At 47.8% G+C, this 13,302-nt stretch overlaps 1 long non-coding RNA gene across 1 annotated transcript in view; it reads right to left on the minus strand.

Moving 5' to 3' along the window:
- LOC123330791 overlaps positions 1 to 12,152 on the minus strand; it is a 36,710-nt gene extending 24,558 nt beyond the window's left edge. Inside the window, exons 1-2 of the long non-coding RNA XR_006546961.2 lie at positions 11,910 to 12,152; positions 11,635 to 11,804 (exon numbers count right to left, since the gene is read on the minus strand). This is a non-coding gene — a long non-coding RNA (uncharacterized LOC123330791). The remainder of the gene's footprint in view (positions 1 to 11,634; positions 11,805 to 11,909) is intronic.
- Between the last annotated feature and the right edge of the window lie 1,150 nt (positions 12,153 to 13,302).

Genomic DNA, 13,302 nt, shown 5'->3' on the forward strand with positions numbered 1-13,302 from the left:
AAGCCTCAGATTGTCCGTTTACAGCACGCTGAATGCCTCTGTGCCACCAGCACCCGCTGCTGCCCCTTCCCACAGGCCAGACCAAGCCACAAGCACTGCCTGGTTTCAGATCCCCGGGGAACTTCAGGTTCAAACTGTCATTAAACAACCAAGATCCTAAACAGAAACCTTGTGACAGCCATGTTCCCCTAAACTGGAATTGCAAAAAATAGCCCACACTGCAATTTAATTGCCATCCCTGCCTCTACCAGCTCCTCTCCAAATTGCCCAGGGCCCCTGTGCTCCTGAGTCCTGGCCCACAGCCCAGCTGCCTGCAGGAACCACCTGGACAGCTTTGTCACTGCTGAGGCGGGGCTCCTGCTCCAGGAGGTGGACTTAATTGGCCCAGGTGAGGCATCAAGGCATGTATAACATATACTATATTATGTTAGATTAGATTATTCTAGATTAGATTGTTGTTGTTCAATCACTCAGTCATATCCAACTCCTCGTGACCCCATGAACTGCAGCACCCCAAGCTTCCCTGTTCTTCACTGTCTCATGGAGCTTGCTCAAAGTCACGTTCATTCAGTCAGTGATGCCATCCAACCATCTCACCCTTGGTCGCCCTTTTCTCCTCCTGCCTTCAATCTTTCCAGTGTAACAGTCTTTTCCAGTGAGTCAGCTCTTTGCATCAGGTGGCCAAAGTACTGGAGCTTCAGCTTCAGCATCAGTCCTTCCAATGAATATCCAGGGTTGATTTCCTTTAGGATGGACTGGTTTGATTTCCTTGTAGTCCAAGGGACTCTCAAGAGTCTTTTCCAATACCGCCATTTAAAAGCATCAGTTCTTTGGGGCTGAGGTGATCTTAGTATTCGACCAAGGATGAACACCTCTAGTCTAGGACCATTTTCGGCCACACAAAGGCACTGCAAGCAGAACTTCATCCTAACCCACTTGACCCTGCAATGACCTTCATGAGACTGGACAGACTGTCACACGCACATCACCATAAAGAAAACCGGGGCTCAAAGAGCTGGAGGTTGTGTGTTCAGACTGTGTCCAGATGGCCGCAGGACGTACGTACACTGGTCTTCTCAGTGCTGGGCCGAGTCAGGGGTGCCAGCCAAGTTCTCACGGGTCAGAGGCAGCACCAGCCCTGAGTCAGCCCCGCCTCTGTGCCCTCTGCCCAGATCATCTGCAGTGGGGCCGCGGGCTGGGGCTCAGCTGGCAGGTCATGGGGCCAGCATCTTAGGGTGCACAGGAGGGAAACCAGGTAGGTACAGAAATAAGCCTGCTCAGCCACAGACACACTCTGGAAGCGCATGCAGAAGGCAGGGGGTCAGAGGGGACTGTCTTGCCCTGAAACAGGCACAGGAGCAGAGGACACAGCTACCTATATTACTGAACATTTTTAACATTATTTTAACATTATTAACATTTTTCAAATATACAGAAAAGTAGAGAGAACGGAATACATTACCTTTTTAAATAATTATGGTTTCAAATGAAGATGTTTAAAAAAAAAGCACTTGAAGGATATTTATTTCTAAACCATTAGCAGTTGAAGTTAATAATGATGCTTCCATTAATTTTATTTCCTCTGACTTTTATTTCCCTTGTCTAGAGTTCTCAGAATGGAAGCTCCATGAGGGCAGCAATTTCTGTCCCTTTAAGTCACCGCTGCTTCTCCAGGGCCTAGACCAGGGCTTGGCACACAGCGGACCACAGTTAAGCCTGGTGGGAAGGAGCTGCGCTGAGCCGTGTGGCTTGTGGCTTTGGGGGCAGACAGTTATGGATGGCTCTGTAAGAAATAGATGCAAGGGAGCAGTGTCCTCTTTTGTTCTGCCAGCAGGATGCTGAGCCAGGGACGAGATGGCAGTCTTCATTCTCTGGGGTCATGTCTAATTTTTCCCATGATGTAAAATTAAAGAGCATATGAGTCAAAGGAAGGAAATTGTAAGAACACTTGAAGGATAGGTGATACATCCAGAAAACTCACTGTACATCTCAGACACTGAGGCTGTTAATTTATATACAATGCATGCTTGAGAATCATGGGCAGTTGATTCATGAGGGAAAATAAAAGCTCAGGTGTCAGGGGGCAGGGCCTGGGTCCTGTGAGTTCACATATTTTCCCCAAGCAGGGAAGCTGGGAGTAGAGAGGTGCGTGGGCCTCCCGGGGCCGTGACCACGTTCATAACTAGTCTTGTTTTCTCACCTGGTCATCACCCATGGTGGTGACCACAGGGGGCCTTGCTGCTCCTTTCCATCAGAGTAGAAAAAGCTGGCCCAGGGAATGGAAATGGAAAGCACAGTTGACCTCAGCCCCAGACACTTGACCCAGACTGTTCCTGTCCTGGAGGGATGAGCTGGAATGGATTTCAGATGAACAGCAAGGGCTGGCATTACTGGAAGGAATCATGTTTGCAGCCTTCTGAGGCACTCTAAACTTGCCTGACTTTCTTAGTTCTATTCATGTCCTGACTTGCAGAATTCATCCTTGAAAAGCTTCGGCTGATAGTCAAGAACCTAGGGAGATGGCGTCCTGTGCTCCCTAAGGGAACGAACACACCCTAGTCCATCCCTGCAGGTGGGCATTGGATGCGTCTCTCCCTTCTGGACAAGGAAGGCGTCTGGACCTGGGCCAGGAGGACATGCTCGGCAGCACCTGCACAGCCCGGCCTTCCAGAGCCCCTTGCCTTGGGCTTCTGTGCGACCAGAGCAGCCACTGCCCGTCAACTTCAAGTGGATGCGAATCCAGCCACACACGGTCCTGGGCGTCCTCGGGGTGCCCATCCTTATCTGCACTTTTATAAAAGTCACTGTCAAACTGTAAAATGTATTCTTCCTTCTCAAACAGCCTTGGACTTACTGAGAATAGGGACAAAAATAACAATAACTAACATTATAAGATGTTTACACATTTCAAAGAGCCTTCAGATAAAATGTCTCACGATAGTTCTGGGATGAAGACACTACAATAATAATGCTCTTTCTTGTCTATTTTCTAAATGAACAGACTGCAGTTGGAAATTTACCTGACTTGTTCAAAGCTGTAGGAGAGCTGGGACTCAAACCAAGGTCTTCTGGTTCTAGTGGTATCATCTTTATGTCACCCAGGCAATTAAAGAAACCCATTTCTACCTACTTCTATATATAAAAATATTTCACTAAGAGACCTGGGCAGGAATCAGGAGGGTTAAATCAAGGTTACTTGGCAAAGTCCTGTTTTCTCATCCACAAAATTAAGAGGTCAGACCAGATGATCTTTGGGTCCTCCTAACTCCTGACACTTATTTTTGGCTGTGCCATGTGTCTTGTGGGATCCCAGTTCCCCGACCAGGGATCAATTCCACACCCCCTACAGTGGAAGCATGGACTCTTAACCACTGGACTGCCAGCAAGTCCCGTGACACATTTTTCATCCTCTCAAAGGCCATAGCCAAGGGGTTGGGTTCCTGGCTGGCACCAACTTCTTCTGCCCAGGTAAACCCCAGTGGGGGCAGAGAAGAAAATAAGACTATTTTCAAAAATAAAATAAAATGTAAGGACAAAAGATTTCAGTGGTGACTTTTCAATATGGAATTACCACTAGGTATCAATCAAACCTTCCCTGGTAGCTCAGCTGGTAAAGAATCTGCCTGCAATTCAGGAGACTCTGGTTTGATTCCTGGGTTGGGAAGATCCTCTGGAGAAGGGATAGGCTGCCCACTCCAGTATTCTTGGGCTTCCCTGGTGGCTCAGCTGGCAAACAATCTGCCTGCAATGCAGGAGACCTGGGTTCAATCCCTGGGTTGGGAAGATCCCCTGGAGAAGGGAGAGGCTACTCACTCCAGTATTCTGGCCTGGAGAATTCTGTGGACTGTATAGTCCATGGGGGTCCCTAAGAGTCGGACATGACTGAGCGACTTTCACTTTCTTTCACATCAAAGAAACAGTTGGTTTTTCACACAGCAAGCATTTGTTGGGAGGGTGCCATTTGATGGGCAAGGTGCTGAAAGCTAGAAACACAAAGCTGATGGCTGGGCAGCCTCTGCCTTCTGGCCCCAAGAAAGGCTAGCAATTAGGAGCCAATCTGGGGAGTGCGGTGAGGGAAGGGTGGGCCAGCTTCCAAGTAGCTAGAGAGAGGCGCGGAGATCTTGGCTGGTGGGATTGGGGGAAAGTTCTAGAGGAGAAGAGGTTCAGACGGGGCCTTGTAGTGGGGGATGAGAGATATGCCCCCAACATGTTCCAGCTCCCAAACCATCTCCACCACCTCGTTTGACTTTCTCTAAGTGCTGATGAGAAAATCCTCCATCCATTAGTGTGTGAGACGCTCTAGACAGTTCCTTCAGCTGCAGGAGGAAGCAACGCTTTCTTCCCGTAACAAGTGAATGAGGAAGAAGGACTGTCCTCAAGACCTTTTGTACCTCAAGGGGTGTCCTTTCCCAGCCCAACAAGCTCACTCATCTACTCAACAGATGAAGTGCCTACTGGAAACTCACATGGGAGGAGTCCCAGTCACAGGGCAGAGGAACAAAGGCTGGGAGGCCCACTAACTTTCTCTCCCTTCCTGGGATCCCTAGAAGACAGCATCATTCTGCCTGCTGCTTCTGAGTCCTTGCTGTTGCTTACATGTCATGGATAAAGTGCCATGTCTGCGTTCCCAGGCCCCTCCCAAACTGCCAAACACTGCAGAAACTTTCTGTTTCTGTTTGGACCATGATGCGATGTTTCCATAAATCGTCGGGCACTGTGACCCTGCATGACAGCAGCGAGCACGTGCATAGCACCTCATGCCTACCCTGCTGGTCCTCTGGAGTCTGGGCCACGCAGAACCCCTGGCACTGGGCGTCCGCCCTGCTCTCGCCCTGGTGTGTTCACACCCCCACTCTAAGCGCACGTGCCAGGACAGGCATCTCTTGGAACCAGCAGCCAGCATCACCGCTTCCCAAGTCTGTATCCCAAAGATGCCCTTGACTCCCTCGAACCCCTTTCCAGCAGGGCTGTTGGTAGAGTCGCGTTTAAAATGGCCTTTGCCGCTTCCCTGAGCAGTCTCCATCATTCCCAGATGCTTCCCCAGGTCTGTCTTTCCCTTTTCAGCTCCAGGTTTTATCCATGATGTCCCTCTTAGCCGGGAGATCACCCATCACCCTCCCCCTTCCCTCTGCTACCTTCCCCCAGGTCTGCGCTGCTCAGGACGCCCACCCTCCGTGGCCTAGGGTCCCTGCTCAAGTCCACACATCTCTCCCCAAGGGGCGGAGGGTGCCATGAGGCTGGGAACTGCTCTCCTCACATCGTTTCCCTGAGAATCACCTGCCCCATGCCCTCGTGCATGCCGGATGTGCCACAGAGGAGGAATACTGAACTGGGATCTAGAGAAAGACCAGAACAAGACATGGTCTCTCTCACACTTGGAGCAAATGCCTGAAGATCATCCAGCATCTGCTTTGTGAGCCCAGTGGAGAGCGTGTAGCCAGCATGCATGGCGGGCGGCTGTTAACTTTGCCGTAGGCTTTCTTAACAAAAACAAAGATGCCCTGAAGAAGGGCAAGGCTACCCACTCCAGTATTCTGGGCTGGAGAATTCCATGGACTGGATAGTCCACGGGGTTGCACAGAGTCGGACACAACTGAGTGACTTTCACTCTTCTTAACAAGCACATGGGGCACCACCTGCATGCAAGGCCCTCGGGAGTAAGGTGGGCAAGGAACAGGGCAAATAAACATTCATTTACAGTATTCATCTGATATCTGAGAAAGTAAAAGAATTGTTAGGGTGTGTTTATTTGAAAACTTTGGAAAAACACTTAGGGGGTATTTCTAATTTTCAAAAGAATTGCTTAAAAAAAAAAGGCTTAGCATTCTTCAGAGGGAAAAATTGAAAAATACATCCTATGTTGCTATCCAAAGAAAATAAATTCTTGTCTGATGGCGTTTCTTCATATTTACATTGAGAAAAGTGGAAAAGTTTAACTCCTAGCCATTTGACATTTCTTTCAAATGTTAATGTCAAAATATACAATTGTTTCTGCCATTAGGGGTAGAAACAGTTTAACAGGTACACTGGGGTGTGTTAATGAACAAAATGATAAATTAAGGTGTTTAGCACAGTTATGAAATGTCAACATGGTATTAATTTTATAGCTAAATGCAATTATTCAAATATAATTTACATACTATAAAATACACCGATGTGAAGCATATGATTTAATGGTGTTAGTATATTCAGAGTTGTACAACCATCTCCTATGATCTAATTTTAGAACACTTCATCACCCTCAAAGAAACCCTGTACCCATCAGCAGCCACTCTCCACTCTCCCCATTCCCAGCCCTGCTGCTGCTGCTGCTAAGTCGCTTCAGTCATGTCTGACTCTGTGCGACCCCATAGATGGCAGCCCACCAGGCTCCCCCGTCCCTGGGATTCTCCAGGCAAGAATACTGGAGTGGGTTGCCATTTCCTTTTCCAATGCACGAAAGTGAAAAGTGAAAGTGAAGTCACTGAGTCTTGTCCGACTCTTAGCGACCCCATGGACTGCAGCCTACCAGGCTCCTCCGTCCATGGGATTTTCCAGGCAAGAGTACTGGAGTGGGGTACCATTGCCTTCTCCGATTCCCAGCCCTAGGCAAACACAAATCTGTTTTCTGTCTTTATAGCTGTGCTTATTCTTGACATTTTACATAAATGCAATCACGTGATACATGAGCCCTTTTGTGAACAACTTCTTTCACTGATGTTTTCAAGGTTTACCCACATCGTAACATGTATCTTTCCTGTTCATGGCCAAGTAATATTCACGTTTTATTTTTTCATTCGTGAGTTGATGAACACCTGGGTTGTTTTCACTTTTCAGCTCTTATGAATAATGCTGCTGTGAACATCCATAATTTTGCGTGGGTGTAGATGTCATTTCTCTTGGATAAATACCTAAAAGTGGAGTTGCTGGGTTGTAAGGGAATTCTATATTTAATATTTTGAGGAAATGCCAAAATATTTTGCAAAGTGATTGCACAATTCTACGTTCCCAACAGCACTGTATCAGAATCTCAACTTCTCCACAGATTTGTTGTACTTGCTACTGTCTGTCTTTTTTATTAGAGTCATCCAAGAGAATATAAAGTGGTACCTCATTATGGTTTTGATTTGTGTTTTCCTGATGGGTAATTATGTTGATCATCTTTCTATGCACTTATTGACCACTGTGTGTCTTCTTTGAAGAAATGTCTATTCAAATCCTTTGTCCATTTTCAAATGAAATTGTCTCTTTGTCATTGAGTTATGAGAATTCTTTGTGTATTCCAGATTTTTTACCATCTGAACCACCAGGAAAGCCACTTATCAGACATGATTTCCAAATATTTTCCCCCATTCTATTACTTGCCTTTAAATTTCTTAACAACATAGTATTTTAAATAAAGGAAAAAGTAAGACAAAACAGCTCAAATTAACTAGACCTGTCTGTAATTTCTGTGTGGCTCACTTAGTATTTCAAACTGATTTCTGTCTGTTGACTCAGCTCTAATACTAAAGTTATGACGGGGGAGGTTTTTGTAAGGAAACAAGAATGTAAATGAAAGGACTAATTTGTGTGCTCTCCCTGAGTTTTTATTGAGGTTTTCCTTGGCCACTTTGTTATTTCCTATTGCGAAATGTAGCCAAGTTCCTGTTACAATTGTTTTTAAGGAAATATTTTTGTAGTTTAAGAAGAAATTAAATAATGCATTATGTGTTTACTATGGAAACAGTGTGGAAGTTTCAAATTTGTAGGATTTCAGGCTGTCGGTATAAATCAGGAAACGGCTTCAATGGAGAGAAAGTGAGAGTAGAAGGGACCAACAGAACGCAGGCCAGAGTCCAGGGCAGGGGCCCGGGGCTCCCGCAGGGGAACCTGAAGACACCAGAGCCCAGGGGAGGGGACTGGGGCTCCCAAAGGGGAACCCGAAGACGCCAGAGTCCAGGGCAGGGGATCGGGGCTCCTGCAGGGGACCCTCAAGACGCCAAAGCCCAGGGCAGGGGCCCGGGGCTCCCAAAGGGGAACCCGAAGACGCCAGAGTCCAGGGCAGGGGATGGGGTCTCCCGAAGGGGAACCCGAAGACGCCAGAGTCCAGGGCAGGGGATCGGGGCTCCTGCAGGGGAGCCCTAAGACGCCAGAGTCCAGGGTAGGGGATCGGGGCTCCCGCGGGGGAACCCGAAGATGCCAGAGTCCAGGGGAGTGGCCCAGGGTTCCCGCAGGGGACCCTGAAGACGCCAGAGCCCAGGGCAGGGGCCCGGGGCTCCCGAAGGGGAACCCGAAGACGCCAGAGTCCAGGGCAGGGGACGGGGGCTCCCGAAGGGGAACCCGAAGATGCCAGAGTCCAGGGCAGGGGATCGGGGCTCCCACAGGGGAACTCGAAGATTCCAGAGTCTAGGGGAGCGGTCCGGGGTTCCCGCAGGGGACCCTGAAGATGCCAGAGTCCAGGGCAGGGGCCCGGGGCTCCCGCAGGGGAACCCGAAGGCACCAGAGTCCAGGGCAGGGGCCCGGGGCTCCCGCAGGGGAACCTGAAGACCACGTTCTTTGGGGGGTGACCACCCACAGAAGCCAGCCAGCAGCCTTGAGGATGGAATCCTCGATGGCACAGCACGTGTGTGTGAGTGTGTGTGTGTGGACACATGCATGTGTGTGGGCAGAGAAGGAGAGAGAGAAGAAGGAGAAAAGGGGAGGGCGTGGGGAGGGGAAGGCATTACTTCCCATTGAAATTTTTTTTTAGTCCTTAAACATTTTTAGTGAGCCTAGTCTCTGTAAACATACCTGTATGTCCAATTCTTTCCAGCTCTAGGAATACAGGGGCCTGCTTGTTCTCGGAATTGTATTTAGCATTTTTTTAAAGGAGGCCTCAGCTCTGCCCTCCCACTTAAAGCCCTCTCCTCCACATGTGTCACACTGTACGCACCCAAGGTACTCAGTTACTCACAAAAGGCCCTGATCCCGAGGGAAATTAAATTCCATTCCAGTTTTTTGAACGTCACATATTTAGTTCATGACATAGGGTCCCTTGGAATGTTAAATCTAAAACTTGGTGTGGATTGTCATTAGAAACTTGGGACTTGGTCTGAAGCCCCCATTCCTCTGAGCAGCAAGAGGGGAACACAGTTACAAAGCCTGCAGCCTGTCCATCCTCGGCTATGGATACGAAGGGCTCATTTTGCAGCACTCCAGCTTCTAGGTACAAAATAACTGCCAGCGTGTATGCCATCTGTATTTATGTAGATCATGGACTCCATGCCCTTCTCTTTGTTTCCTGTTGGTAAATGCTTTATTTGTCCATAAATATCTTTCATCTCCGTGAAACGGATATAAAATCCTTACTCCTCCCCTAGTGTGTATGAAGAAGGAAGAAGGGAAAAGCCCACCAGGTAGCCCTGTGTTCTCTTCCCCATAATAGTGATATAAAATGCACTTCATAAGCATTAGCTGTGTGCCTAAGGGCCTGAGAGTTTCCACACATCATCTCTAAAAGAGAGGTGTTTTTTTCAGCCTTCAATGCAGTGAAATAACTTACTTGAAGTCATATGTTCTGATCTAGGATTTGTATCCAGTAGATCCTCATTTGGCAGCCTGGTAGCTTTGGGAGAAGGCAGTGGCACCCCACTCCAGTACTGTTGCCCGGAAAATCCCATGGATGGGGGAGCCTGGTAGGCTGCAGTCCATGGGGTCGCTAAGAGTCAGACACGACTGAGCGACTTCACTTTCACTTTCCACTTTCATGCATTGGAGAAGGAAATGGCAACCCACTCCAGTGTTCTTGGCTGGAGAATCCCATGGACAGAGAAGCCTGGTAGGCTGCAGTCCATGGGGTCGCACAGAGTTGGACACAACTGAAGCGACTTAGCAGCAGCAGCAGCAGCTTTGGGTTTTAAATTGAAAACATGCAGTTTAGGGGAAGCAGATACTTTGTCTTTACCTTCCAAAGATTCTTTTCCAAGAATGGGTTTGGAGAAACACGACAGTGAAATGGGGTCAGATAGCCGGGGCTTGAATCCTGGCCTTACTTCTTGCTGATGCTGTGATCTTGAGCAATCTACTTGACCTCACTGTTCTCATCTGTAAAAGGGTATGATGATAATGATAATCCTATCTGCCTAAAAAGATGTTGTCAGGATCTAGGAATATAACCGATGATGCATGGTAAGCCATGGGTTAATATTAACCACTATGACTATGATTTGCATATTCAACCAAAGTTGGAATGTTGAGTTTAAGGAACTTTTTTTATGAGTAGAATCAAATAAAGCAATTTTAAAGCATTAAGTCTTTTCCTTTCCTTTTTGATGCAATGGGTGGACTTTCCCAAGAGTCAGGTATAGAATTAGTTTATTCAACAAATGCTATTAGAACCCTACTGTGGTGCCAGAGATAATATGGTGAACAAAATAGACACCCTCCCCAGTTCTTCATACTATGGAACTCACAGACTGGTGGAAAAGACACCAATTATATGATCAGATCCATTGTGGTGGATAAGAGCAGGCTCCTCTGGACCACACAACAGAGGCAAGTGCTTTTACACAAAGCCAACACCTGTCTCAAGTTTTTTAAAATCTAAAACTTACCCTGAAGTATATTTTTTTCTTTTACCGAAGAAATTGTTCCTTTATGGAATGATACGCTGTGTATTTTTATAAATTCCTACAACTCATGGTATTACATGTACAGTAAATTCTGTATGTTTGTATACATTTCCACGGAAACCTTGTTGACAAACCCTGCTTAATGTTAGTTCCAATTACAAATGGCAAATTTAATTCAATGTTTTTCACACATCAGATATTTAAGTAGTTTTTAAAAAGAAATATCTCACAATGCCAACTGGAATCTTTTCTGGAGCAAAATGTCATCTTAATGAGCGTTTAGAATGTAGCAGTGGGTGGAAGATGTTAGGCTTCTTTGAAATGTTGGTTTGGTGTTTACAGGGCTATTACGGAATCCAGAGGACCCTCACTTTTCATCTGTCATCAGATTCCTATAAGGCATCCTGGAGTATTTCTCTGTACGCGTGTGCTCTACTGGGCTTCCCAGGTGGCGCTAGTGGTAAAGAACCCACTTGCCAATGCAGGAGAGGTAAGAGACTTGGGTTCAATTCCTGAGTCAGGAAGATCTCCTGGAGGAGGGCATGGCAGCCCACTCCAGTATTCTTGCCAGGAGAATCCCATGGACAGAGGAGCCTAGCGGGCTACAGTCCATGGGGTTGCAAAGAGTCATACACAATGGAAGTGTCCTAGTACACACGCACGTGTGCCCTACTAGTCGTTCCCAACCTGCCCTTAGAGGGCTCAGGCCAGTGGGCTCTCGGTCCACAGGAGTCAGAGCTTCTGCTCCAGGATGCTCTGTGGGGGTGCCCCCGGTGCCAGGAAAGTGGGACTGATCAAACTGGTTGTGGCAGGTGGGCCTGTTCTCAAAGCAAGGCGGCACAGGACAGGACTGACATCTCCTGAAAGGCGGGGTCCCATGTGCGGAAGTCGGGTGATGGTCTGGTGGGGGTGGGGGGAAGGCGGCACAGGAAGCCCCCAGCCGGCTGACCTCGGGGCCAGACGCATCCAACTGCAAGGCCACCGCTAACGTCTGGCCAGCAACTAAGGCTTCAGCAATCTCTAACTAGAACAAAACTGCAGAAACAAAAAATAAACCACTTACAGCTTAACTTCTGGAGAGAGGACTCCTTCCTGCCCAGGTCTGGACTCTTTCACCACCTGGAGAAGTTTGCAAAGTGGGAGCGGTGTGCAGTGCCGTTCTTTCTCAGGGGTACCTCTGCCACACTGGCGGCCTCGATGATCAGGTCTCCTACGGGCACTTCGGGGCTTGCTCTTGGTAACAGAAACAGCCCAAGTGTCAGAGCAAAGATGCTGAAGGTGTGTAATCTACTTCCCCATAGAATTTAACATAAAGAAAGGAAATATAATCCCTACTACCTTTAAGTAGCTCCCTCTTCATCACCCGCTTTTAAATCTGCACAGACGCTCACGCGCAGGCGCGATTATGCACGCATCCCTCTGGAAGAAGCAGCCAAACGCTTTGAGCTCTCCAGTAGTTAGTTGTCTGCACTTTGTCTCACCAGCCCTCAGCTATACGTTCGATTCTTCACACTCACTTGAAAGTTAAACCGCGCAGCTCCTTCTTTATCCAGATATCGTCATGACAATAAGCCTCTTACAGTCCCGCCATCCATCCGCCTCTTCCCCAGCCTTATGTAAAACACTAGCACACGGGCTTTCTCAGTGTGTCTGTTTAGTGCCTGTTTGTATCATTTTGATTTTAGGTCCATCTGGTACCGTCTGTATCTTTTCTGTTCACAGTGCAGTTACTGTTAAACAATAATAGTTTTTTTAATAACAGCGATGTGTGTTTCTCAGGGAGGCAGTACTATTTTAAGGGCAGGTGAGCTGAAGGGAGGAGGGTCGGAATAGTCCTCCATGAACTTTGGGTTTCTTCCAGGCGTCAGTTACCTATTCCTTCCCCAGGGGTGTTGATCTTGGAGTTAGGAGGAAAATAAAATGCCCTCAGTGTCCCTTTGAAAGTAGAGATTTGCCCTTGAAGTGCCAGAAAATACAATGCTTCTTTTGTCCTGAGTCCGGGTTGGCGTCCTCTTGGGTTGATGATAAGAACCCCAGTTGCATGGGAAAAGAACAGTGAGGGTGTCTTGATGTGACTTTCCTTTTCGTTTCTCCTGTATCTAGTTGGCATTTCCATGACTCAAGATCTGAAAGATGAACTTTAATTTCCCCTAACCCAGGAGAGAGGCAGCTGCTTGTGGAAAACTGGTGAGTGGTGGCAAGGGTGAGCTTTCAAGGGTCCTTTGGAGGGGTCCCCCCAAGGGGTGTTTTGAAGGTGAGATGGGGGATTAGAACTCCTAGAACTTTTATCAGCTTCTTCAAAACCATTCCCCCAAAGAGAGACGTTCTAATTGCTCCTTGGAGTGTGGTCCAGGCCCAGCAGAATCGGCTTCCTCTTGGGAATTTATTAGACCTGCAGAATCACAGAACTCATAGCTCCCCTGGACCAGAATTCGCATTTTAACAAGGTCCCCAGAAATGTGTGAGCATGTTAGAATCAGAGACGTGTTCGCTCTGAGTGGGGCTCTGTCCGGTGGCTGCGCCGCAGCATTACCCGGGAGCCTTTCCAAAGGACCCAGGCCCCGGCCCCGTCTAGCAGCTCTCTGTAGTTCAGGAAGTGCTGATTTAGACAAGCAAGGGCTCGAGAGCCACAGTTATATCTCTCTTAGCCTCTTAGTAGATGTGTGAATTCAGGACTGCTGTATGCTGGCTTCTTGGTGGGTGAAATTGGGTCACAATTAAAGCTATCTCA

The sequence above is a fragment of the Bubalus bubalis genome, chromosome 20, assembly GCF_019923935.1.
Source record: "Bubalus bubalis isolate 160015118507 breed Murrah chromosome 20, NDDB_SH_1, whole genome shotgun sequence".
Taxonomy (NCBI): domain Eukaryota; kingdom Metazoa; phylum Chordata; class Mammalia; order Artiodactyla; family Bovidae; genus Bubalus; species Bubalus bubalis.